This window comes from Pelobates fuscus, chromosome 11 (assembly GCF_036172605.1).
Source record: "Pelobates fuscus isolate aPelFus1 chromosome 11, aPelFus1.pri, whole genome shotgun sequence".
In the NCBI taxonomy this organism is placed as follows: Eukaryota; Metazoa; Chordata; class Amphibia; order Anura; family Pelobatidae; genus Pelobates; species Pelobates fuscus.
The window spans coordinates 73,772,813-73,799,655 of NC_086327.1; the positions used below are offsets into that span (position 1 = coordinate 73,772,813).

Below are 26,843 nucleotides of genomic sequence, written 5' to 3' on the forward strand. Positions count from 1 at the left end.
GCCCCTCCCGAGATCAGGCTCTGGATCTGCCACTGCAGTTTGTCCCCATCAAAGCTCAGTCAAAGTGTGGAAAAACTTCCTGCTTGCACTTATTTAGTGTGTTCTTAACCTGCTTTTAAAAACACACATATATATATATATATATATATAATGCCAAAATACCAGAGTATTGCAGTATGCAATGATACCTTTATGTATATATATATATATATATATATATATATATATATATACATATATATATATACATACACACACACACACACACACCATACACTGCTCCATGATAGTTAGTTCCTTTGGACGATATTTCAATATTGCTTAAAGGACCACTATAGGCACCCAGACTACTTCAGCTTAATGAAGTGGTCTGGGTGCCTGGTCCAGCTAGGATTATCCCTTTTTTCCATAAACATAGCAGTTTCAGAGAAATTGCTATGTTTATAATAGGGTTAATTCAGCCTCTAGTGAAAATCACAGTGAGAAGACGCCAGCATCCATAGGAAAGCATTGTAAATGCTTTCCTATGAGACTGGCTGAATGCGCGCGCGGCTCTTGCTGCACATGCGCATTCAGCCGAGGAGGCGGAGAGGAGGAGGAGAGCTCCCCGCCTGGCGCTGGAGAAAGAGGTATGTTTAACCCCTTCCTCCCCCTAGAGCCCGGCAGGAGGGGGACCCTGAGGGTGGGGGCACCCTCAGGGCACTATAGTGGTCCTTTAAATATAATCATTTTTATGTTCTTTCAAAGTGATATCTTGTGCAAAGCCAGTGCAAGGATTTTAGGCTACATAAGCAAAGAAGTCAGGAATGATAGCCTATGCCGGGGTAGGCAACCATAAGCACTCCAGAGGTTATGGACTACATCTCCCCAGGTGCTTTGCCAGCATATTGTCTGTAAGAGCAGTATCAGAGTGCCAAAGGTTGACTATTCCTTTCCCTAACCCTATTTTGCTCAATTATTATTATTCAGGTAATATAAACCATAATTCACCAGGTTGAACAATACAGTAGAGGAGGAATATTGCAATCTGAAAATATTCTGGCAACATTTATAAACCAAAGAAAAGAAAATGTTACTTGCGCTTTTTCCTTAATCCCTATGTATATTTAGACAAATGGAGGTCATTTAGTTGCTCCAATGGCCATTGGAGGGATGCCCGCCTGCCAACGTCAAGGCAGACCCCCCCTAAGCGGGTCCTAACACTGACCCTTCAGCCTGCTTCCTTGAGCTTCTGGCAAAGATATCTCTAATGAGACAGAAAGGGGTATTTTTTATATACACCCCTTTACTTATTAACCCTTAATAGGGAACACATGGGATGGGTAGCAGCATTGTAACCAGGCTGTGTGATACAAAGTAAATACAAATACAAAAAGAGAAGTCCTGCGCTAAAGCAGCAAGGACTACCACACACATCAGCCCCAATATGTAGTAAAAACCAAAGAAAAGAAAATGTTACTTGCGCTTTTTACATTTATAAACCCACAAATACATGTCAATTTTCTGTCTTGAGATCAAGTCTCTTGCCTAGTTATTTGTTCAAAATGCTTGTTCACAAATATCTGTAAGTGTACATTTATCTATCTATCTATCTATCTATCTATCTATCTCTGATAGTGACATGCAGATTCATGGATGGTGTGCAAATATTTCCCTTAGTGCATGGTTTAATGGCTATTGTGTCTTATGGAGACCACTAATTTCAGGCAAAGTCAGTACATATTTCTCCGGCATGAGATTAGTTGGAGTTGTGCTCCTGAACAGGTAACTGCTATATGTAGCTGAGCTGCCATTAATTTAATTCAGCTCTCTGCTTGTGAGTAACAATTGGTGCCCAGGAGTGTAAATACTTGTAGACAGGGACATGTATGTATGACCAAGTGGCACTTTCCAGTGCTGTCGTAAGATTAAAAGAGCTCTAGCACGAACCATTGCACTAACCATAGCAAACTTTATATTACACAATATATATAACAGTTAAATATATTTTAGGCCAGCTACTTTAATCTTAGAGTTGTAGAAAAAAAATCATAAATGCCTCAACCTTATTTATACCTTATGTTTAGGTTGCACTTTACTTTTAATTATTTTGTTTTAACATTAATCATGGTTTAAGCAAGCTTTCAATGTTTGAAAGTGGAATGAAATCTCTTTTCCCATATCATAATGTTTAAATTGTGATGACCTCAATTTTTCATTATTTCAGAACGAGTTAATGAGAAACATTTTTTGAGAGCTAACATTTTCAGTTGATCTATATCGAATGGCCTTGACTTGGTTTTGTAAAATGTTGATGTCATCAGTGGCGCCCTCCAATAATTTGGAATTGTACACTGTATTCATGTAATCTTTAAAACAGCTTTTCTCCATGGCACCGTAAGATATTTCAGGACCTCAGCTGCTGGACCTCTTTTATCTGGATTGATTGTTAGTAGTTTCTGGAACATGTCCAAAGCCTGTGATGTAAATATTTTCCACGAAGAAGGAATATCTATGAAATGTTCTTTTCTCTGCCACAAGGCAAATTCTTCATATTGTGTGTCACTGCAAACAGCTGTATTCCATGGGAAGTAACCAGTGGAAATGCAAAACAGAAGTATGCCAAAGGCCCATGCATCTAGACTTGGATCCAATGGAAGAGTTTCAGAATCTTCTAGGCTGCAAAGCTCAGGTGAGGAATATGGGAGAGTCCCTGACATAGGCGAGATCAAAAAATCCATAAATCTTGTAAGCCCAAAGTCTGCAAGTTTTATAAGATGACATTCTTTGTCAAACAGAAGAATGTTATCAAGTTTCAAATCTCTGTGAACAAGTGCTTTGCTGTGTATAAAGTCCAGAGCTTCTGCCAGTTGCTTGGCAACCCGTTTTATTATTGATTCAGGAAGTCCAACCTACATGTAAACATATATATATATTAATACAATTTTGTTTTCATATTTAACAGGTATTATATCAATATAATTACTACACACTCTCACAATCCCAGGCGATTCTTAAACTCACTACTTTGCCACCATAGTTACATAGTTACATAGCTGAAAAAAGACTTGCGTCCATCAAGTTCAGGATTCCTCACATATGTTTTTGCTGTTGATCCAAAAGAAGGCAAAAAACCCAGTCTGAAGCGCTTCCAATTTTGCAACAAACTAGGGGAAAATTCCTTCTTGACCCCAAAATAGCAGTCAGATATCTCCTTGGATCAAGCAGCTATTACCCACTAATTAGAAATGATATCCCTGTATGTTATGTTTTTGTAAGTGTTTATCCAATTGCTGTTTAAACATTTGTTTGGACTCTGATAAAACCACCTCTTCAGACAGAGAATTCCATATCCTTATTGCTCTTACTGTAAAAAACAACAACTTTTCTTTGCCTTAGATGAAATCCTTTCTTCCAGCCTAAATGCGTGAACTCGTGTCCTATGTATAGCCCTGTTCATGAATAGATTTCCAGATAATGGTTTGTACTGGCCCCCGAATATATTTGTGTAATGTTATCATATCCCCTCTCAGGCGCCGTTTTTCCAAACTAAAGAGATTTAAATTATTTAACTTTTCTTCGTAACTAAAATGCTCCATTCCGTTAATCAATTTTGTAGCTCATCTCTGCACTTTTTCTATTGCCTTCTTTAGAACAGTTGCCCAACATTGCACAGCATATTAAAGGTGTGGTCTTACCAGCAATTTATAAAGAGGCAAAATTATATTTTCATCCCGAGAATTTATGCCCCTATTTATACATGACAAAACCTTACTTGCCTTAGCAACTGCAGATTGACATTGCATGTTGCTGCCTAATTTGTTGTCTATAACAATTTCCAAATCCTTCTTGTGTGTGGTTATCCCTAATTCACTACCATTTAAGGTGTAAGTTGCTTGGGCATTCTTAACCCCGAAGTGCATAACTTTGCATTTCTCTACATTAAATTTAATCTGTCATTTAGTGCCCAGTCCCCAATCTATCTAAGTCCCTCTGCAGCAAAGCAATATTCTGCTCACATTTTATTACTTTACAAAGTTTTATGTAATCTGCAAACACTGAAACGTGGCTTTCAATGCCTATTTCAAGATCATTTATAAATATGATAAATAGAAGAGGTCCTAAAATAGAATCCATAGGGACACCACTTACCACTTTTGTCCAGCCTAAAAATTTACCATTAATGACAACTCGTTGTACTCTATCCTTAACCCCTTAAGACCGGAGGGCGTACTTTTACGTCCTATTATAGGCGGCTCTAAACGCCGCCGGGCGTAATAGTACGCCCTCCTGTCTTTCCTTACTTGCCGGGTCACCGGCCCCCCTGCGGCAGATCTTCCTCCTCCGGTCCCCCCCGGCCATGTGAGAGTGAGGTCCTTGCGAGGACCTCAGAATCACATGGCCGGGATAGCTGGCTTCTGTATTGCCAGCAGGGGGACTGCCTGTAATGACAGGTGGTCCCCCTGCTGGCTGAAAATAAAATAAGTGTTAAAAGTGTAAAAAAATTATAATATATACTTAGATCATATATATATATTATATATATATATATGATCTAAGTATATATATATACACATATACATACACACAGGTACACTGTATAGGTGTATTTTACAATTAATATATATATAATTATATATATATATATATATATTAATATCAAATTACATGTAGACTGATACTGATTAAATATATATATAATTATTGTTATATATATATATATTTATATATAATATAAAAAAATAAAATATGTAAATATGTTAAAAAATAAAATAAATAAAATAATTAAAAAAATAATTAAAAAATATATAGATGTGTGTTATTTCGTTCTAACTGTATTGTGATATTAATATATATATATATATTTATATCAAAAAACACGTAGAACGAAATAATATATATATCTATATACATAAATATATACGTATATATCACTATATATATACCTATATATAAATAAAAATATTTAAAAAAAAATATATATATATATACATATATATTCACATACATATATATATATATATATATATATATACACATATATTAATTCTACATATATATTTATGTAATATTTTTACATAATTGGGTATCTTAATTAATTACAATTAGCGGGACATGCCTGACAACCCATGCCGAAAATAAAGGGAATTTAATTTGCTAGCACAATATTTAACCCTATAACTTTCCAAGACATCATAAAACCTGTACATGGGGGGTACTGTTCTACTCGGGGGACTTCGCTGAACACAAATATTAGTGTTTCAAAACAGTAAAATTGTTGCGGTCACCGGCCCGCCGAGCCTCACGGTCGTGCCCGACCGGCACGACCGCTCCGACTACACGAGCTTACCTGCTCGTCGGCGAGCCGGGAACCGCGCACGTAGTTCTTCCGGGCATCACGCCCGAATCCAATATGGCGCCGACCACGTGGTCGCGTCTATGGATAGCCCCACCCCCGAGAATTATACTAACGTGTGCGTGACGTCACGACGTCAACGCACACGCACGTTCTGGGGTCAGAGGTCGCCCTCTGACCAATCATAGCTCAGAGAGGGGTATTTAAACCCCTAATTCACCCTAGTACTTTGCCATGTCGTGGTTTCAGTTTCCTGGTTCCCTGAAAGTGCTATTCTCGTGTTTCTGATTTCCTGGTATCCTGATCCTTGGCGTTTCCCTGGTTATTCTGATCTCTGGTTTCCCTGACTTGGCTTGTCTTATCGGTATTGAGTATTTTCTGGCTTCCTTGACCTCGGCTTTCCCTTTGACCATTCTCTGTCTCTAGCGTATTAGTCCGGCCATTCTAAGGTCCGGATTACGCTCTATCCTGTTATTTTCCTTTTCTTACTTATGTATATGTTTACATAGTTTCTGCGTGCTGGACCACATTACTAGTCGTGACATTACGACATGGCCATGGATCCTGCAGAACTATGCAAACATATGATCGCCTGTGAAAATAGGGTGGAGGATATGGACCACAGGTTAGACCAATTTGCCCAGGCATTTCAGACCTTGCTCCAGAGGACTGCCTATTTAGAGGTCCCTCCTGTACCACCTGTGGTTCCGCCACCTGTAGTGGTTCCCGTACCACATAAACCACCGTCCATAACCTTGTCACCGCCCCCTCGTTATGGAGGTGATTCTAAGGAATTCAGAGGTTTTTTAAACCAAATAGAATACCACTTTGAGGCCTCCCCAGGTTCATTCCCAACAGATAGATCTAAAATAGGCTATCTGATGAACCAATTAACTGGAAAAGCCTTGACTTGGGCTAACCCCTTATGGGAAAGTGGTGACGCAGTAGCCCGTGATTACAGTACCTTTCTTACGGCCTTTAAGGCTACATTTGAACCTAAAGACAGGGAGAAGAACGCTGCCAAAGCCCTTATGAGAATCAAGCAAGGCAGTCGTTCTGTAGCCGATTATGCAATAGAGTTCAGGACATTAGCGTCTGAGGTTGATTGGACCAATAGCGGTCTGGTGGCTGCTTTCTCTGAAGGTTTAGCTGAGAATATACAAGATGAGACCTTCCGGTTAATCTTAATGAGTTTATTGCCTACATGATAGACATTGATAACCGGCTCAGAGAGAGAGAGAAAAACAAACAACGTAACAGACGTTCTAATTTGTCCATAGCTCCTCGTTTCTCTAACCCAGTGGTGAGTAGCCAAACGACTCTTCCAGAACCTGAACCCATGCAATTGGGTAGTGCTAAACTCACTGAGGCAGAGAGACAACACAGACGTAAAGAGGGGTTATGTATGTATTGTGGCAAGAAGGGACATCTAAGATCGTCATGCCCGGTTCGGCCGGAAAACTTGCACACCTAAGGCACGTACGGGGACCGACCTTAGGTGTGATGTATATGTCCCCTAAATTGACTAAGAACCGTTTCCTTGTCAAAGTAACCTTATCTTTCGAGAACACTACTGTTCAGTGTGAGGCTATGATTGACTCTGGGGCAGCGGAGAATTTCCTAGACAAAGAATTCTCTGCAAAACATCTCCTGCCCTTAAGACATAAAGAGAAACCTATAGCAGTCGAGGCCATTGATGGAAGGCCTCTTACCCAGCCTTTCATCACACACGAAACTCTGCCAATCACTGTTTCAGTGGGTATTCTCCACTCTGAAGAAATGACCTTTCAAATCATATCTTCACCTACAGTTCCGATAATACTCGGTTTCCCTTGGCTCCTGAAACACAATCCACGTTTGGATTGGATTGAAGGAGAGATTGTGAGTTGGGGTGAGAGATGCAAAGGTGTTTGCTTTAAGCAAATCCCACAACCTATGGGCACCATTAATGTTCCTGTTACACCTCCCTTGACCACACAAATTCCACACCAGTATATGGATTTGAAAGAGGTATTTAACAAGGTCCAGTCAGAAGGGTTACCTCCTCATAGACCTTATGACTGTACTATAAACTTATTACCAGGGACTATGCCTCCCAAGGGAGGAGTCTATGCCTTGTCCCCCCCGGAAAATCTTTGTTTGGAGGAATATATTAAGGATGCTCTCAGAAAGGGTCATATCCATAGGTCCTCCTCACCAGCCGGGGCTGGATTCTTCTTTGTCTCTAAAAAAGAAGGAGACCTATGCCCTTGTATTGATTATAGGGGTTTGAATAGGATTACCATAAAAAATGCCTACCCTATTCCCCTTATATCAGAGCTATTTGACAGATTGAAGGGAGCTCGAGTCTTTACCAAGCTCGATCTCCGAAGTGCATACAATCTAGTCAGGATTAAGGACGGTCACGAATGGAAGACCGCATTTAACACCAGAATGGGACATTACGAATACCTGGTTATGCCGTTTGGATTATGTAACGCTCCAGCGGTATTCCAGGATTTTATTAACGATGTCCTAAGAGAGTACCTTCACATGTTCGTTCTAGTGTATTTGGACGACATTCTCATCTATTCCCCAGACCTAGAGACACATCACGAACATGTGAGAATTGTACTGAAAACCCTGTTACAGAACGGCCTTTACTGTAAACTGGAGAAATGCCAGTTTGACCAAACGGAGATACAATTCCTTGGATACGTTATATCTCCGTCTGGTTTCCAGATGGATCCTCGCAAACTGGAGGCAGTCTTACAGTGGCCATTACCCAAGGGCCTTAAAGCTACTCAACGCTTTATAGGTTTTGCGAATTACTACCGCAAATTCATAAGGGGATTTTCCTCCGTGATTTCCCCTATAACCAATTTAACAAAAAAAGGAGCAAATTGTATATCTTGGCCCAAAGAAGCAAGAGAGGCATTTGAACGATTAAAATCTTTATTTTCCTCAGCACCTGTCCTGACCCATCCTGATCCATCCAAACCATTTATCCTAGAGGTGGATGCATCAGAGACAGGAGTTGGAGCCATTCTGTCTCAAAGAGAAAGTCCTGATACGCCTTTACATCCCTGTGGATTTTACTCTCGCAAACTCACACCTGCAGAGAGGAATTACGACATAGGGAATAGGGAACTTTTGGCCATTGTACTTGCCCTTAAGGAATGGAGGCATCTCTTGGAAGGTTCCAAAGAGCCACTTTTGATCTTTACTGATCATAAGAATTTGGCTTATATTGGGGACGCTAAGAGACTGTCCTCTCGTCAGGCTAGGTGGTCATTGTTCCTCTCCCGATTCAATTTCGTAATTACATACAGACCTGGTACTAAAAACACCAAGGCAGATGCACTTTCTCGGCAGTTTGAGACAGATGAAGTTCCGGAACAGGTGATATATCCTATTGTACCTCCTGAATGCCTCATTGCCACTACAGTTTCCGAAGTGTCTTCTCCACTCTTCTGTGCCATAATAGCAGATCAAACTCAGGCACCTGTGGGAAAACCTCCGGACAAACTGTATGTGTCACCTCAGTTTCGAAAGAAGGTACTAGATTTGTTCCATGACAACCTCACAGCGGGCCATCCTGGAGTCCATAAAACTCTATCTGCCATCTCCAGGAGGTTTTGGTGGCCTGCTCTTAGAAACGATATCAAAGATTATGTTGGGGCATGTCAAATATGTGCCGTTTCTAAAGTTCCTCCTAGGTCACCTCCTGGACTGTTACAACCACTGCCCATACCTAGTGCTCCATGGACCCACTTGGCCATGGATTTCATTGTGGATCTACCCAGTTCAAACGGGTTTAATACAGTCCTTATGGTTATTGATAGATTCACGAAGATGGCACATTTCGTCCCACTTAAAAAATTACCATCTGCTCAAGATCTAGTTCAAATATTCTTGAGAGAGATCTTTCGGTTGCACGGTGTACCCAAAAGCATAGTATCTGACAGAGGTACCCAGTTTGTTTCTAGGTTTTGGCGTTCCTTTTGCAAACAATTGGGCGTCGAACTCTCCTTTTCGTCAGCATATCACCCTCAAACAAAGGGAGCAGCAGAGAGGGCGAATCAGTCTTTAGAAGCCTATTTACGTTGCTTTATAAATGCCAATCAATCTAACTGGTATGAGCTCTTACCCATGGCTGAGTTCGCCAGAAACAACGCCACTCATGAATCTTCTAATCACAGTCCATTCTTTGTTAATCAGGGTTATCACCCCACTGTTTTTCCTTCTGCATTCTCAGACACAGAAATCCCCGCTTTGAACACCCGTTTAGAATCGATTCATGATACCTGGGATTCCGTCCATTCAGCTCTGCAAAAAGCCTCATTACGAGCAAAGGTCCAAGCTGACAAGAAACGGGGCGCTAATCCTGTCTATCTTCCAGGTGACAGGGTGTGGCTCTCCACAAGACATATCAAGCTTAAGGTCCCGTCCATGAAATTTGCCCCTCGGTACATTGGTCCTTTTCGAGTTACCCAACGTATTAATCCAGTGACCTATACTTTGGCACTACCGGCTCATATGAGAATAGCGAATACTTTCCATGTGTCTCTGCTCAAGCCCCTTACTTGCAATCGCTACACCAGGGTATCCACTCCTCCTCCGCCCTTGGTAGTGGGTGATCAAGAAGAATACGAAGTCCGTTCTATCATGGACTCCAAATTATCCAGAGGTGTCTTGTCCTATCTCGTTGACTGGAAGGGTTATGGTCCCGAGGAACGTTGTTGGGTTCCTGCTGACCGGGTCCATGCGCCCCGTCTTATCCGGTCATTTCACAACCGCTTTCCTCTTAAGCCGGGTCCTTCCCGCCCGGTGCGCGGTCTTCGAGTGGGGGGTACTGTTGCGGTCACCGGCCCGCCGAGCCTCACGGTCGTGCCCGACCGGCACGACCGCTCCGACTACACGAGCATACCTGCTCGTCGGCGAGCCGGGAACCGCGCACGTAGTTCTTCCGGGCATCACGCCCGAATCCAATATGGCGCCGACCACGTGGTCGCGTCTATGGATAGCCCCGCCCCCGAGAATTATACTAACGTGTGCGTGACGTCACGACGTCAACGCACACGCACGTTCTGGGGTCAGAGTTCGCCCTCTGACCAATCATAGCTTAGAAAGGGGTATTTAAACCCCTAATTCACCCTAGTACTTTGCCATGTCGTGGTTTCAGTTTCCTGGTTCCCTGAAAGTGCTATTCTCGTGTTTCTGATTTCCTGGTATCCTGATCCTTGGCGTTTCCCTGGTTATTCTGATCTCTGGTATCCCTGACTTGGCTTGTCTTATCGGTATTGAGTATTTTCTGGCTTCCTTGACCTCGGCTTTCCCTTTGACCAGCGTATTAGTCCGGCCATTCTAAGGTCCGGTTTACGCTCTATCCTGTTATTTTCCTTTTCTTACTTATGTATATGTTTACATAGTTTCTGCGTGCTGGACCACATTATTAGTCGTGACAAAAATGTATTACAACGATGATATCGCCAGTAAAAGTTACGTTTTTTTGCATTTTTCACGCACAAACAGCACTTACACGGACGATATTATTGCTGCGATACTTTTTACTGTTTTGAAACACAAATATTTGTGTTCAGCGAAGTCTCCCGAGTACAACAGTACCCACCCCTCATGTACAGGTTTTATGGTGTTTTCAAAAGTTACAGCGTCAAATATAAGGCTTGTGTTTCATTTTTTTCACATTAAAATTAGCCAGATTGGGTATGTTGCCTTTGAGACCCTATGGTAGCCCAAGAATGAAAATTACCCCTATGATGGCATACCATTAGTAGTAGACAACCCAAGGTATTGCAAACGGGGTATGTCCAGTCTTTATAGTAGCCACTTAGTCACAAACACTAGCCAAAATTGGTGTTTTTTGCGTTTTTCACACACAAACAAATACTAACGCTAACTTTGGCCAGTGTTTGTGACCAAATGGCTACTGAAAAAGACTGGACATACCCCATTTGCAATACCTTGGGGTGTCTACTATTGCAAATGATATGCCATTATGGGTGTAAATTTCATTCCTGGGCTACTCTAAAGTCCCAAAGGCAACGTAACCAATCTGGCGAATTTCAATTTCAAATGTAACGTGCTATATTTGACCCCGTAACTTCCCAAAACTCCATAAAACCTGTACATAGGGGGTACTGTTTTACACGTGAGACTTTGCTGAATACAAATATGTGTATTTTATTGCAGTAAAAGCAAACAGTAATATGACGTTGACAGTTAAAATGTCATGTAGAACTAAAAAAATAACAACATTTCTTATTTTCTCCCATCTTTTTCATATTAAATTATGTTTCATAGCTAAATATTTGATATTAAATGAAAGCCCTGTTTCCCCTGAATAAAATGATATATAATAAGGGGGGCTGCATTTAATATGAAAGAGGTGAATTACGGTTGGACAGATATATAGCGCAAATGCCAGGTTTTGTTTACATTTTGTTTCGTTCACAACGTGTACATTTGGCTCTGTCCTTAAGGGGTTAAGCCAATGTTCTGCCCAAAACAAGAATATTCATCTAGACCAATTTCTTTAAGTTTGAAGTCTAACCTATTGTGAGGAACCGTATCAAATGCCTTGGCAAAATCCAAGTATATCACCTCCACTGCAACCCCTGATCTATACTTCTACTTACTTTTTCGTAGAATGCAATTAGGTTAGTTTGACATGACCTATGTTTCATAAAACCATGCTAATTTTTGCTAATAACAAAGTTCTTCCCAATGAATTCCTGAATATTATCCCTTAATAGCCCTTCAAATATTTTCCCAGTCACAGAAGTTAAGCTAACAGGTCTATAATTTCCAGGCAAGGATTTTGAACCCTTTTTAAATATAGGAACGACATCTGCCTTCCTCTAATCCTCCGGTACAATACCTGAAACAAAAGAATCTTGAAAGATTAAATACAGAGATTCACTTATTTGCCCACTCAGCTCCTTAAGTACTCGTGGGTGAATACCGTCAGGCCCCAGAGCTTTATTTACATTAATTGTCTTTAACTGCTGTAGCACCTTGTCTCGAGTCATCCAATCACAAATTATCTGCAAGTTTTTTGCAGCAATCATTTGCATATCTCTTGCCCTAGGATCCTCATTAATTAACACTGAAGAGAAATAGTTATTTCAAATTTCTGCCTTTTACTGGTCTTCATTAACTATGCAAATGATTGCCGCAAAAAACATGCTTTCCCTACAAATTGCGACAATAGGTCCTCCCCCTTTTGTTACTTTTGGCCCCCACCTGCCGCTCATGGATGGGGACCGAAGGGGGGGAAGACAATAGGTCCCGCATGCCCCTACTCGCAGCATGCCATGAGTAGGGATATGTCGCCTAAACAGTGAGCAGCCAGTGGAATAGCCTTACAAGGCTGTGTTACTGATCTAAATAGCTACTTTTTCATATTGCAACATTGTTATTGTTTTTGCTATAACTGGTTACACGTACTTTTACCGTAGCTCTCTATCACTTCTATATAAGATACTGATTTATATCCAGTGTTCAGGCTACCACGAGTAGGTGCACGCGGGAGGGTTTAACCTCTCTTTTATTAATATGGGGTCACAGTGACCACCATATGTTTTAATGCAGGGGGGTAGGAATTGTTCATATTTAAGGAGGGAGCTGGTAGCGCTGTCGGCTCCCCTCCTTGCTTTTTTCTTTTTGCGCATGCACAGTGTTATTTTTGTCCCAATGGCCAAAAACAAATTATTTTTTATTGAATTTCGTCCGAAAAATGAATGTTTTACGGACAAAATTCGGAATGGACGAATTACATTTTTATTTAGCACAAATCATTTTTTACGAAACGAAAATTTCACTGGTGCACATGTCTAAAATATACCATATGACATATCATGTGGTGTCTACTTGAACAAATGGTATGCAAAACATTTACTACACACATAACATTGATTGACAATCAAACAATGAATGCACACCACATTGATTGGCAATATTTTTACAATGAGCAATAAAACATACCCACTGGGCTTGACAGTATCCTTTAAAATGTTCTTGCTATTTTCTTTCGAAAAGAAGGAAAATAACATCTAGAAAAGTTAATATAGGTATTATTAGGACCTTGTCCATCCACTAAGAAATCAAATAATCACAATGGAGTGAAGAATGCTTTATGGGCAATTTACATGTTTTTTTAACCTATTTTGGATCAACAGCAGATATGCCTGCTCAGCATTGGGGTTGAGGAGTGCAGGCATCCGTTGCCTGATCATTTATGGTAACTTCAATTTGTCTACTCTTATGTTTTATCATATTAGCGTTGTCTCTAGTTAGATAGGACCGTCTTGCAAGATTTGTTGTAAATATGCCCCAAAGAGTAGTGTTCTGCTTTGTAGGTGTACTTTCTTATTTTTATTTGTATTAATGTCATGTTGTTAATTCTATTGTCTATTTTTCCAATACAGATTTTATTTTTATACTGATGAATGCTGCAATAGATTTATGGAAAGTGTAAAGTGGCTATCCTATTAGCAGTACTTGCACTCTGTGTTTCATACCAGTTATCCATTGATTTCTCTCCCAGATGATGTCTCCAACTGTCATCAAGACTGATGATCTCATCAAAACCAATCCTTTATCAGGCTAGTGTGCATGTGTGTCAAAACGCAGCACTCCATCAACCTGATTGTCTCTGATAGAAATTGCTGCATTTTTACTCTGCTACTTCACTTCAGAGTGATAGCCGCTAGAGGCATTTAAAACTTGCAATGTTAAAATTGTCATTCCTGCAGGATGGCAGTGTTTTACCTTACATGGTAAAACAGACAGGACATGAAACTCAGACCACTTCATTGAGTCTATGCCTATGGTGTGCCTTTAATTTTTTTATTGCAATATATGTATAATTGTTAAATAAAACAGCTGTAAATAAACTAAAGTGTTAAACAATCATTATCAAACTAATATATACATTACATACATTAAGGTGCAGATATATACAGTCCTGAAACGGTCAGGATGTCATGTAATGCTGACACTTTGTGTGTGTGTGTCTAGAGGATGTAAAGTGTATATGTGTGTTGGTAGTGTGGCATTACTCACCCCCCTCGATCCTAGCAGACCTCCTCCTGCCGCACGGTTTTCCTGAACTATGCGGCCTTGCAGCTCAACGTCTATATATAGATGTGGACGTGACGTCACGCGTACTCTTAAAGTGACCATGTCATCATTGCGATCCTAATCTGTTTTGGACCGCAGAGATGATGTGGACCTATTAAAACATAGGTAAGCCAATTTAGCCCCCATTCATTGCCCTATACTGATTTATGTTTGATCCTTGTTTAGTGCTCCTAGAGATTCCCTTGTGATTTCCTGTGTTTGACCTCTGCTTCGTATTTGATTTGAGCTTTCTGGTATCCTGACCCCGGCTTCGTATTTGACCTGTGATTCCTGGTATCCTGACCGTGGCTTAATATTTGACTCCTGTTTTTTGGTATCCTGACTTCGGCTTCATATTTGACTCATGATTTCTGACCTCAGGTTCATATTTGACTTGTGATTTCTGATATCCTGACCCAGCTTTGTCTTGACTCTGAGTACTTCTATTAGGCACCCAGACCACTTCAGCTCATTGAAGTGGTTTGGGTGCTGTGTCCCTTTTGCACCTACTGCTGCAATGCTTAGTTTGCAGCTCTAGGTCTGCCCTCAGTGGCTGTCTACCAGACAGCCACTTGGGGCGCTTCTGGAATTGTAACCGATTTTTGGGTTATTATCTGATGCTGGACGTCCTCACGCTCTGCATGAGGACCTCCAGCGGCAGATTTTTAACTGTAAGAAAGCATTGATTCAGTGCTTTCCTATGGGGCAGTGTAATGTGTGCACAGCATTTGCCGCACATGCGTATTAGACCCCCGCTCGTTGCGGGGCGGAGCAGGGGACGGGACTTTAACCCAGCGCCGAGGGACATAGGGTAAGTAAATAAAGGATTTTTAACTCTTTATTTACTGGGTAGGAGGAAGTGCGTATTCCTGGCACTACAGTATCCCTTTAAGTCCGGCCACTCTAAGACTCAGTAATACGTCTTTTGGATCCACCTTTTGTGTGTGTGTGTTTTTTTTTAGTATTGGTGTTTGGATGCAGTGACGTGTTTGTGTGCAATATTAGTGAATGCATGCAGGTATGTATTCATAAAAACAGATACACAGCCTAACACACATGTGCACACTGCTATACACAGAAACACACATATATTAAATAACACAGGTGCCCACAGACACATTTACACAGAGATACACTGGAAGAAATACCCATAGATTGACACACATGCAGAGATAAACACAAATATACACAAACACTGACATGCAAGCACAGATACATACACTGACACACATAAAAACACTCACCCTCTTTTGTCGAGGTAGAGGATATGATGATTTGTACAAGTGGCTGGTACAGTAGTGCAATACACCACCAGACCACCATGGGCATTTTTATTCTGGTCTGGCAATGAGTTAGATAAAAATGTCATCTAGGGGGCTGCAGTATCCCTAAGTCATATTTTGCGAGCTGTGCGGACAGCTAGCACCACTTTTGCCATAGTGATTGTGAAGAAATCCCTCTTTATGTTTACTATTTCTCCCCTGTTCATTCGGTAGATGTAACTACCGAACAGAGAACACCCCCCTGGCTCGTTAAACTTCAAAGAATGCCTCAATTGAAACCTCTACCTGTGCGTCCATCGTTCGTACTACCGAACGCCACGTGGCTGAGAAAACAGCATCCATCTTTTTTTGATGCGAACAAAGGCAGCGGGACTTGGTCTTCGAGTGTCTGGAACTAAAATCAGACACTCGACTTCCCGAACACCGGTCTCAACATACAAACGCTGGATCTTTATTTCCCGAACAGCTAGAAGAGCGCTGTTCGGTACTTTTGTTCATTCCAATGAGGGGAACAATCGCTGCTAAGAGCCAGGGGAAACCGTTCGTAGGATTATTCGATTTTTGCTACTTAACGAAATAGACCGGCAAAACTACCCAAACTCATGGAACTGTTTTGGGCAGCCACCTTGCGGTTAGCCGGTCACAAAAGACTTCCATATTTTTTGGAGAACCCCTTAACCTATCTGGGTGAAATTTGAATATGTTGGTCACCCAGATCGGGGCTATCAGGGGACATATTGTTTGTGTGGATACCATATGCCTAAAGGGGTGATCTAAATATTGGGGGAAACTGTATTTTTTCTGCCTGGAGATAATCAAGTTATTACTTTATCAGACTTGATTATCTCCAGGACTAGGGGAGGGAATTGTATGTTTGTGCTGGGAGTGTTTTACGGTTTTCTTGTAAATGATTGGTTGTACTTTGTCCCTCCCTGTGGGATGTCCCCTTGCATGGGGACTTGCATAAAAGCCAGTGTGTGATCATTAAAAGCCAGTTCTGTTACACCCTTCTTCTAGACTTCGGCTGTTGTTTGGGGATGCGTATGCTTTATTAAGGGAATCATCTTGTAAAGCTATTGTATTCATATGGATTTTGTTTATTTCATCTACCGAACGGAGAGCTATAATCACTGATGCTCTGGCGGTTTGGGAGGAAACTACCGAATGAGGATTGGATATCCTAGGTTTCCTTACAGTGACCTCTGCTTCCACACAACTCACACACCCCTAAGGCCGGCCTTGTATAAAAAATTTGGAGTGCCGAGGGTTGTTTACCCCTGATCTAGAAAAATCAACATGCATGTGTTTTCTTGAACAACAGACTTCATTAAAAGCAAAGATTTGATTATGTATGATTGACTTTCAAACAAGAATAAAAATAGCTACATCTATATAGCATTTACCTGGATTAAATATCTTTTATTTGCAGTGAGCAATTCTCCACTATTTTAAAACAATTTAATGTATTGAATACAAAATGACAATATTTAAAATACACTGCTCAAAAAATAAAGGGAACACTTAAACAACACAATGTAACTCCAGTCAATGAAATCAAACTGTCCACTTAGGAAGCAACACTGAGTGACAATCAATTTCACATGCTGTTGTGCAAATGGGATAGACAACAGGTGGAAATTATAGGCAATTAGCACAACACCCCCAATAAAGGAGTGGTTCTGCAGGTGGTGCCCACAGACCACTTCTCAGTTCCTATGCTTCCTGGCTGATGTTTTGGTCACTTTTGAATGCTGGCAGTGCTTTTACTCTAGTGGTAGCATGAGACAGAGTCTACAACCCAGACAAGTGGCTCAGGTAGTGCAGCTCATCCAGGATGGCACATCAATGTGAGCTGTGGCAAGATGGTTTGCTGTGTCTGTCAGCGTAGTGTCCAGAGCATGGAGGCGCTACCAGGAGAAAGGCCAGTACATCAGGAGACGTGGAGGAGGCAGTAGGAGGGCAACAACCCAGCAGCAGGACCGCTACCTCCGCCTTTGTGCAAGGAGGAACAGGAGGAGCACTGCCAGAGCCCTGCAAAATGACCTCCAGCATGCCACAAATGTGCATGTGTCTGCTCAAACGGTCAGAAACAGAATCCATAATTGTGGTATGAGGGCCCGACATCCACAGGTTGGGGTTGTGCTTACAGCCCAACACCGTGCAGGACGTTTGGCATTTGCTAGAGAACACCAATATTGGCAAATTCGCCACTGACACCCTGTGCTCTTCACAGATGAAAGCAGGTTCACACCGAGCACATGTGACAGACGTGACAGAGTCTGGAGACGCCGTGGAGAACGTTCTGCTGCCTGCAACATCCTCCAGCATGACCGGTTTGGCAGTGGGTCAGTAATGGTGTGGGGTGGCATTTCTTTGGGGGGCCGCACAGCCCTCCATGTGCTCGCCAGAGGTAGCCTGACTGCCAATAGGTACTGAGATGAGATCTTCAGACCCCTTGTGAGACCATATGCTGGTGCGGTTGGCCCTGGGTTCCTCCTAATGCAAGACAATGCTAAACCTCATGTGGCTGGAGTGTGTCAGCAGTTCCTGCAAGATGAAGGCATTGATGCTATGGACTGGCCCGCCCGTTCCCCAGACCTGAATCCAATTGAGCACATCTGGGACATCATGTCTCGCTCTATCCACCAATATCATGTTGCACCACAGACTGTCCAGGAGTTGGCAGATGCTCTAGTCCAGGTCTGGGAGGAGTTCCCTCAGGAGACCATCCACCACCTCATCAGGAGCATGCACAGGCGTTGTAGGGAGGTCATACAGGCACGTGGAGGCCACACACACTACTGAGCCTCATTTTGACTTGTTTTAAGGACATTACATCAAAGTTGGATCAGCCTGTAGTGTGTTTTTCCACTTTAATTTTGAGTGTGACTCCAAATCCAGACCTCCATGGGTTGAAAAATTTGATTTCCATTTTTTAATTTGTGTGTGATTTTGTTGTCAGCACATTCAACTATGTAAAGAACACAGTATTTCAGAAGAATATTTAATTAATTCAGATCTAGGATGTGTTATTTTTGTGTTCCATTTATTTTTTTGAGCAGTGTAAGAAAAATATGTTTAATGGATTTTAATGAATAACAGTCTTTCTACATAAGAAAGTACCAATTGATAGTTTTTAGGCATTCTTAATGTTTTCAAAGATACTCCAACATTACTAATTATTATTGAGTTGTGTACTAAACTCTCAGTTTTTCCAAATTAAATTTTAATGAACAAAAAGTATCTTACCTGGAAAAATTCTCTAAGTTACAACTTGACTATTTTTGAAGTTTAGATTTAATTAGTGAAAATTGGAGTTTAGTGAAAAACCCTCCTAGTGTGGCAGTATTCATGTCTACAACCACTAGAGGTCAGTCAATCACTGCAGCAAACTATCCATATGCCGTAATTGCAATCCTGCTTTAGCTATCATGATGTTGAAGCTTGCTTCTTAGTTGGCCAGCTTCTTATTCAGTGATAGAAGATAGCTTCATATTCATCTAACTTTTTTTATTCATTCAAAATGTATGGAAATATTATGAACTGTGCAAAATAATTATTTCTTGATTAATACAGTATTCATATGCAAGCCATATTTCTACAAATTTCTGCTATAATAATAAATAATGAAAACAATAAAAAGAATAATACATTTTATTAGTTACATAAGTTAAGTTGGCTCATTCAAATTGGCTCTTGTTTCTGTAAAATAGTACATTATATCTTCCACCTCTAAAATAAATAAATAAATAACTAACACCTTTGCCACTTAAAGGGGGCATCAATATACCACTTTCAAAACATTGCCATTTAAACTAAATCCATCTTGGCCATGTTGGCATTGATTTATATAAACTGGCCACCCCTCTTTATTATACAATAATAGTTAGCATGAACCAAACCACAATTTTGATTAAAAACTGGCACCACAGTGGCACCATCAACTCAATGCATTTCAATGGGGATTTCTGAATTAGTAACCAAGGTTTTCCTATATTAAAACCATCTTTACTCACCCAAAATGCCATTGATTTCAATACGCTGGGGACCCCTCTATATCATCCAACAACATTTAGCCTGAGCCAAACCACGTTTCATATAAAAAAAAACTGGCACCAAAGTGGCACATTTAGCGTAATGCATTTCAATAGGGATTTTTAAAATAAGTAACCAAGGTTGTATTACATTAAAACCATCTTGGCTCACCCAAGATTACATTTATTTAAATACACTGGGGTCACCTCTATATCATCCAACAACATTTACCCTGAGCCAAACCACATCTATATTATGTAAATATGTTTTTTATTCGGTTCTATGTTGATGAGAGCAGAATACATTGAGACTCGCAGGTCTCTATCAGTGTTTCATGCATAACGGTCAAAGCGCAACATGTGCGAAGATACATTTTTGTAACAGAATTTTCAAGTGGGCACGCAGGCCTTCAACAGTAATGGGTTCACCTTTCTACCATAAACATATATATATTTAAGTATATTATTGTTTTTTTTTACACTTATTTTAATTACATTACAGTTACAGTCATTACAGTTAGTGCCCCTGCTGGCAATGCCTCAGCCAGCTAACCCGGCCATGTGATTGTGAGGTCCTCGCAAGGACCTCACTCTCACATGGCCAGGGGGCCCCCAGGAGGACGGACGTGCCGTGGGGGGCTCCCTGGGAGTCCCCCCAACCGCAATCGCCGGTGTGGGATCGCCGGCGACCGGGTAAGTTAAAAAAAACGGAGGGCGTACTATTATGCCCGGCGGCGTTTAGAGCAGCTTAAAATAGGGCGTAATAGTAATAGTATGCCCTCCGGTCTTAAAGGGTTAAACACTAATATAACACTAAAGTCTCCCGAGTATAACAGTAACCCCACATGTACAGGTTTTATAATGTTTTTGAAAGTTACAGGGTCAAATATAAGGGTCACATTTTTTTACATTGAAAATTGACAGGTTGGTTATGTTGCCTTTGAGAGCGTATGGTAGCCCAGGAATGAGACTTACCCCCATGATGGCATACCATTTGCAAAAGAAGACAATCCAAGGTATTGCAAATGGGGGATGTTCAAGGAACACTATAGTCACCTAAATTACTTTAGCTAAATAAAGCAGTTTTAGTGTATAGATCATTCCCCTGCAATTTCACTGCTAAATTCAGTCATTTAGGAGTTAAATCACTTTGTTTCTGTTTATGCAGCCCTAGCCACACCTCCCCTGGCTATGATTGACAGAGCCTGCATAACAAAAAAAACTGGTTTCACTTTCAAACAGATGTAATTTACCTTAAATAATTGTATCTCAATCTCTAAATTGAACTTTAATCACATACAGGAGGCTCTTGCGGGGTCTAGCAAGCTATTAATATAGCAGGGAATAAGAAAATCGTAATTAAACAGAACTTGCAATAAAGAAAGCCTAAATAGGGCTATCTTTACAGGAAGTGTTTATGGAAGGCTGTGCAAGTCACATGCAGGGAGGTGTGACTAGGGTTCATAAACAAAGGGATTTAACTCCTAAATGGCAGAAGATTGAGCAGTGAGGCTGCAGGGGCATGTTCTATACACCAAAACTGCTTCATTAAGCTAAAGTTGTTCAGGTGACAATAGTGTCCCTTTCAGTCTTTTTTAGTAGCCAAAAACACTGGCCAAAGTTAGCGTTCATAATTGCTTTTTACATTTGTAACACACAAACAAATATAAATGCTTACTTTGGCCAGTGTTTGTGACTAAGTGGCTACTAAAAAAGACTGGACATACCCCTTATTGAATACCCTGGGTTGTCTACGTTTAAAAAAAATATGTACATGTGAGGTGTGATTCAGAGATTTATGACATATAACAGTGTTAGAATTTCACTATTGATACATTTTAAAAATATATATTTTGAAACCGCAATGTAAACACTGGGTGTTTTGAAACTCAGGACAATATTTTGAATCTATTTAGCAGTTTTTTCCATTAGCTTTTGTAGATAAGTAAACGATTTTTCAAGTAAAAGTCAAAAAAAGTCAAAAAACAATTTTTCACCATATTTTATTATTATTATATGACATGATACAAATAATGGTATGTAAAGAATGAAGCCCATGGAACAGCGCAGTCAGGGGAGTGGGCCTTGACAGAGCCAGGAGTAGGCAGAGGAGTAACCAGTTAAAGGGGCGTGGTTATCTGTAAATAGGGGTTGGAAGATAGGAGTATATTAAGCAGCCATTTTATGAGTAAGGGACATTTTAACTGAACTGACACTTACCTGGTAATTGTTTTGGCAGGTCTGTGTTGGTTTTTCTTTTGTCTTTCAGATCATGGCATCGCTGGAGGAAATCCTGGAGGGAGTGAGAGCTGCTGTGAGGGATAGAGGACTGGCCTGGCTTCATGAGCAACTGGGGGCTCAGGGTCCCCCCCCTACAACCCCTGCGGCGGCTGCACGGCGTTCCATGAGGAGGGCGAGACCACCCCAGCGGCTGAGCCCAGGCGTGGAGCCCGAAGTCGGCAGACGGAGGAGCCCATCAGCGGAGTCTGTTGGGGCCCTGGATGAGGTTGCGGGCCCCAGCGGAGTGGAGGTACCGCGGCCGGCACCGCCTGTTCGACGCGGTGCTGGCCGGGCGCGGGCAGCAGCTAGGCCGCGGCCTGCCACGCGGTGCGCGCCCCGCAAGAAGGCGGCCGGCGGGACGGTTGCGGCAGGAGCCAGGACCCAGAGCGGATCGGATGGAGGGAGCAGTGAGCGGATGCGGCCCGGTGAGTCAGGGAATGACGCTGGGGCCGGGCAGCGGACAGGGGGCAGAGCGGAGGCCTCTGGAGACCAGGCGGTCCCCCTGATGGCAGGGGGAGCCCCTGGACAAGGAGACACATCAGGGGCAGCCTATAGTGGGGCCAGGTGCAGCACTGGGGACACAGACGGCGGGTCTGCCCAGCCAGGTACCTTGGGGCAGGCAGGGCCCACGGCTTTGGGGGACCGGGGACGCCAGGACCGGCAGGTGGAATCCCCAATTCACGATGCGGCCCAAAGGGGGCCAGGGACAGCGCGTAGGGATAGCTCCCAGGAATCAGCCCGGGGCATGGAGGCAGGACGGGTTAGGAGAGAGCGAGAGGGCCACAGGGGCGGCTCCCAGGGGCGGCGGGATCTCACACACGACCCTAGGGCGCATCTCAGCAGGGAACAGCGCGGCGTCAGTGCCAGGCGTGACAGGAGGCGGGCGGACGGGTGGAGGGGCCATGAGAGGAGCCGGTCCACAAGCAGGCATAGTAGATGGAGATCAGTTTCGGCGGAACGGAGGAGGAGGCAACGACGCAGCGCGTCTGGGTCATCAGGCAGGAGCTCGCCAGGTCAGCGGCGCAGCGCTTACAGCCGGGAGGGCCAGGCAGTGGGACGGAACAAGGTGCGGAACTACAGGCAGGAGCGTAAGGAGGTGGGGCGGGTATGTGATCATGTGGACACACTACCCAGGTGTCGTTCTCCTTGCAGGTCACGCAGCCCTACACCCACGGTCCTGAGGCAGGGCCAGGCTGACAGGAGTCGGCGCCAATTGGATGCTCCGGAGCCAAGCATGGCGGACGGAAGGGAGACGAACCCACGGCCTTCCGCGGCTTCGGGCTCAGGCGGTGAGTCAACTGTTGCACCACACGCAGGAACACTGTTGAATTGTTTAAAATCTTTCTTAGACTCATGGGCGGGTGGGGCAGTATCTTCACCTCAGTTTGGGAGAGTGTGGACGTGTGAGAAGGGCCAAGGGTCGTCGGGTAGGGCCAAGGGTCCGGCACAGGATAGCGAGGTGGGTTTATCTGTGTCTGAAGCTAGTAAGGAGTCGGGGGAGAAGGTAGGTGTAGGGGGCGAAATTACCGACGCTGCGCGGCAAAACGTGCACGTGTCTTTCTCGGGCCCATTAGGATGTCATTTGAAATTGGAGGTAAAGGAAAAGATTTGGAAGGGTGAGTTTGTGGAGGTTTTTTCCCTCCTCCCGTTGGAGGAGTTTTTGGACATGAAGGAGGAGGACAAGAAGGACGCGAAGAAGGAAGAGGAGGAGAAAAAACGTAGGTATCGGAAGATTCCCAAAACATTTGGGAACTGGCTAAGGGCCTTTTGTATCCTGGCCAGTGTGATAGGGGAAAAGTCCCCGGATAAATGCTCCCAACTGTTTTGCTATCTAGACGGGATCGGGGAAGCGTACCGGACTTACGGTGGGGTCGCATGGTGGCGGTACGATGAGCAATTCCGCCAGAGGTTAGCGGCAAATCCCAGCATGCGGTGGGATCAAATGGACCTCCCCCTCTGGATGCGGCACATGATGGCGCAGAAGGCTGCGCCCTTTCACGGGACGGCCGGTGCGGCCCCTGGGGGACCTGCATCGGCCGGGCAAAAGAAAGGCTTCTGTTGGCTCTTTAATGAGGGCCAATGCAAATGGGGTACGTCGTGCAGGTTTAAGCACGAGTGCTCCGGTTGTGGGGGGGCCCATGGGGCCAGTCGGTGTTTCAAACGAGGTAAGTCTGCACCAGGAGGGGGAGCCAATGGAGCGACGGCCCCCTCCGCTGCCGCTGGGGGCAACCCCGGTGAAAATAGGCGAGATGCTACAGTGGCTAAAACAGTACGGTAACCATCAGGACGCCGAATTCTTATGGCAGGGTTTTACGGAGGGGTTTACCATACCGTTTCAGAGTAGGGATGTGGGGAGGTTATGCAGTAACCTAAAGTCGGTGGGGGAACACCCGGAGGTTGTGCGGGACAAGTTGCTGAAGGAGGTGCAGCTGGGTAGAATGGCAGGGCCGTACGCGGTTCCGCCATTGTCTGACTTGAGGCTGTCCCCGCTGGGGGTAGTCCCCAAGAAGGAAGCAGGCAAGTTTCGGTTGATCCATCATTTATCATACCCAAAAGGGGCATCGGTAAATGATGACATTGACGAGGCCCTGTGCTCCGTATCGTATGCATCATTCGACCATGCTGTCGAGTTGGTGCGGAGAGCAGGGCGAGGGGCTTTGATGGCGAAAGTGGATGTGGAAGCAGCATTCCGGCTCCTTCCTATCCACCCGGACTGTCACCACCTGTTGGGGTGTTTTTTCGAGGGTAAATTTTTCGTGGACCTATGCCTACCCATGGGTTGCTCCATTTCGTGTGCGTACTTTGAAAAATTTAGCACGTTCTTGGAATGGGTAGTGCGTAAGGAAACGGGCGGGGGTACAGTGGTCCATTACCTGGACGACTTCTTGTGTGTGGGCCCGGCGGGGTCCGACAGATGCGCCCAGATACTACGGGTTTTTCAGAGGATAGCGCAACAGTTTGGGATTCCTTTGGCTGAGGACAAGACAGTGGGTCCGACCGAGTGCCTGAGTTTTTTGGGGCTGGAAATTGACTCGGTCATGGGGGAATGTAGGCTGCCGGAGGAGAAGTTGAGGGTGCTCCGCCAGCAAGTGAGCGCAGTAAAGGGCGCTAGGAAAGTTACGCTGAGGCGACTGCAGTCCCTGCTCGGAAGCCTTAACTGCGCTTGCAAGGTGATCCCTATGGGGAGGGTTTTTTGTAGATTGCTAGCTAGGGCTACCTGCGGTGTTCGGCTGCCGAGTCACTACATCAGGGTGTCTGTGGGTATGAGACAGGACTTGGACATCTGGGACAGTTTCCTCACTAAATTTAACGGGCGGGTGTTTTTCAGGGATGCGACAACGGCGTTAAGTGACGCTGGGCTGTTTACGGACGCCTCGGGGAGCGTTGGCTTCGGGGCATACCTTGGGGGCAAGTGGTGTGCCGAGGTTTGGCCTAAGGCTTGGTTGGAGAGCCCCTTGATTAGGAATCTGGCCTTCTTGGAGCTTTTTCCAGTGGTGGTAGCGGTATCGCTCTGGGGCAGGGAGCTCAAGGACAGGAAAGTTATCTTCCACTCTGATAACATGGCGGTGGTACAAGTAATTAATAGTCTCTCGGCGTCGTCCCTTCCCGTGGTAAGGTTGTTGCGCCAGCTAGTGCTTTTATGTATGTCTTGGAACATTGTTTTCAGGGCGCGGCACGTGCCGGGTCTGCTGAATGTGGTCGCTGACGCTCTGTCTCGTTCGCAGTGGGAGCGGTTTCGGGAAGCGGCGCCGGACGCACAAGCGACGGGGCAGGCGTGCCCAGAGGATATGTGGCGGCTCGGGACATCGTGCTTGGGCGATACATCAGGAGCTCACTAGCACCGGGAACTTGGGCCGCTTATACAAAGGTTTGGAGTGAATGGGAGGAGATGATGGCGCAGGCTGGAGTGGGCGACTCAGCAGCCGGTAGGTTGGATACGCTGTTGTGGCTTCTTTGCAGATTGGTGGCAGGTGGGTCGTCCCCTTCTAGGGTTGAGCGCTACATGTCTGCTCTGGCTTTTCTGTTCAAATTTAACGGGTGGGAGGACTTGACAAAACATTTTTTGGTGAAACAAACTTTGAGGGGATTCAAGAAAGGCAGGAGGTCGGTGGATACGAGGAGGCCCGTGTCCTTTGCCACCCTTCAAGGGTTGGTGGGGTTGTTGAACGACGTGTGCATATCGGCATTTGAGGTAACTTTGTTTTCTGCGGCTTTCGTATGGGCTTTCTTTGGGGCTTTTCGAATTGGAGAATTGGTGAGCGCCAATAGGACAGGGACAACGGGGCTCCGGTTCGAGGATGCGGTGGTCGAACAGGACAAGGTCGTGATTTGGCTCCGGCGCTCGAAGACGGACGTCTTCGGAAAGGGTAAGAAAATTGTCTTGTCCTCGCTACCTGGGTCTACGGTGTGTCCGGTGTTATGTGGGGACTTGTTTTTGCAGATTCGCCCAAAGGTTGGTGGTTGCTTCTTGATACACGAGGATGGGAGAGCGCTGTCGCGCTTTCAGTTCTTGCGGGTCTTTCGCATGGGTTTAACGAAATTGGGCTTGCAGCCCGGGCAATTTGGTACACACTCCTTCCGTATTGAGGCTGCGACTGAGGCGGCGCGTCTCGGGCTAGGAGAGGAGCGGATAAAGCGGATTGGGAGGTGGGAATCCATACGGTTCCGCGCATATGTAAGGCCGGATAGGTTGGTGTGAATGGAATGGTGGCTGTGGGAAACAGGTGCTCTGCCGGATAACTGAATTTGTTTCTTTTCAGGCTTGGTCGCTTGGCTGGTGGGTCACTC

The 26,843-nt window shown here is 44.0% G+C and overlaps 1 pseudogene; it reads right to left on the reverse strand.

Annotated features, from left to right (window-relative positions):
- Positions 1 to 2,045: 2,045 nt before the first annotated feature.
- LOC134577315 (serine/threonine-protein kinase SBK1-like) overlaps positions 2,046 to 26,843 on the reverse strand; it is a 68,188-nt pseudogene continuing 43,390 nt past the window's right edge.